This window comes from Arachis stenosperma, chromosome 4, assembly GCF_014773155.1.
Source record: "Arachis stenosperma cultivar V10309 chromosome 4, arast.V10309.gnm1.PFL2, whole genome shotgun sequence".
Classification (NCBI taxonomy): domain Eukaryota; kingdom Viridiplantae; phylum Streptophyta; class Magnoliopsida; order Fabales; family Fabaceae; genus Arachis; species Arachis stenosperma.
Window position 1 is genome coordinate 125,166,758 of NC_080380.1, and position 1,715 is coordinate 125,168,472.

The window sequence follows — 1,715 nt, forward strand, 5'->3', positions numbered from 1 at the left end:
CAATCAATTTTTAAAATGTTTTTGACATCTTTTTAATTAATTTTCGAAAATCCTCCTCCCTTCTTCCCACATCCTTCTATTTATGGAGTACTACTCCTTCTTAATGCACAATTCGAACTCTACCTAATCAAGTTCGAATTCTTCTACCTCCTTCTTCTATTTTTCGTTTCCTCTGACACCTCAAGGAATCTCTATACTGTGACATAGAGGATTCCACATCTTCTTGTTCTCTTCTCTTTCATATGAGGAGGAGCAGAGACAAAGGCATTCTTGTTGAAGTGGACCCTGAACCTGAAAGGACCTTGAAGAGAAAGCTAAGAGAAGCCAAAGCACAACTCTCTTTAGAGGACCTGACTGAATTCTTCAAAGAAGAAGAACACATGGCAGCCGAAAACAACAACAATGCAAGGAAGGTGCTGGGTGACTTTACTGCACCTACTCCCAACTTCTATGGGAGAAGCATCTCTATCCCTACCATTGGAGCAAACAACTTTGAGCTTAAGCCTCAATTAGTTTCTCTAATGCAACAGAATTACAAATTCCATGGACTTCCAATGGAAGATCCTCATCAGTTTTTAGCTGAGTTCTTGCAAATCTGTGACACAGTCAAGACTAATGGGGTTGACCCTGAGGTCTACAGACTGATGCTATTCCCTTTTGCTGTAAGAGACAGAGCTAGAATATGGTTGGATTCACAGCCTAAAGATAGCCTGGACTCTTGGAAAAAGCTAGTCAATGCCTTCTTGGCAAAGTTCTTTCCACCTCAAAAATGGAGTAAGCTTAGAGTGGAAGTCCAAACCTTCAGACAGAAGGATGGAGAATCCCTCTATGAAGCTTGGGAAAGATACAAACAATTAATCAGAAAATGTCCCTCAGACATGCTTTCTGAATGGAGCATCATAGGTATTTTCTATGATGGTCTCTCTGAACTATCCAAGATGTCTTTGGATAGCTCTGCTGGAGGATCTCTTCATCTGAAGAAGACGCCTACAGAGGCTCAGGAACTAATTGAGATGGTTGCAAATAACCAATTCATGTACACTTCTGAAAGGAATCCTGTGAACAATGGGACAAGTCAGAAGAAAGGAGTTCTTGAGATTGACACTCTGAATGCCATACTGGCTTAGAATAAGATATTGACTCAACAAGTCAATTTGATTTCTCAAAGTCTGTCTGGAATGCAAAATGCACCTGGCAGTACTAAGGATGCTTCATCTGAGGAAGAAGCTTATGAACCTGAGAACCCTTCAATGGAAGAGGTGAATTACCTAGGAGAACCCTATGGAAACACCTATAATTCTTCATGGAGAAATCATCCAAATTTCTCATGGAAGAATCAAGAGAGACCTCAACAAGGTTTCAACAACAATAATGGTGGAAGAAATAGGTTTAGCAATGGCAAGCCTTTTCCATCATCTTCTCAGCAACAGACAGAGAGTTCTAAGCAGAATACCTCTGACTTAGCAACAATGGTCTCTGATCTAATCAAAACCACTCAAAGTTTCATGAATGAAACAAGGTCCTCAATCAGAAATTTGGAAGGACAAGTGGGTCAGCTGAGCAAGAAAATTACTGAACTCCCTCCTAGTACTCTCCCAAGCAACACAGAAGAAAATCCAAAAGGAGAGTGCAAAGCCATAACCATGGCCGAATATGGAGAGGAAAGAGAGGAGGTGGACGCCACTGAGGAAGACCTCAATGGGCGTGCACCAACC

General features: G+C 41.3%; 1 non-coding gene across 1 annotated transcript; it reads right to left on the reverse strand.

Moving 5' to 3' along the window:
* Nucleotides 1–776: 776 nt before the first annotated feature.
* Nucleotides 777–884, reverse strand: LOC130977586 (small nucleolar RNA R71). Its single transcript, XR_009085272.1, has one exon. It is a non-coding gene; the product is annotated as a small nucleolar RNA R71 (small nucleolar RNA).
* Nucleotides 885–1,715: the final 831 nt, after the last annotated feature.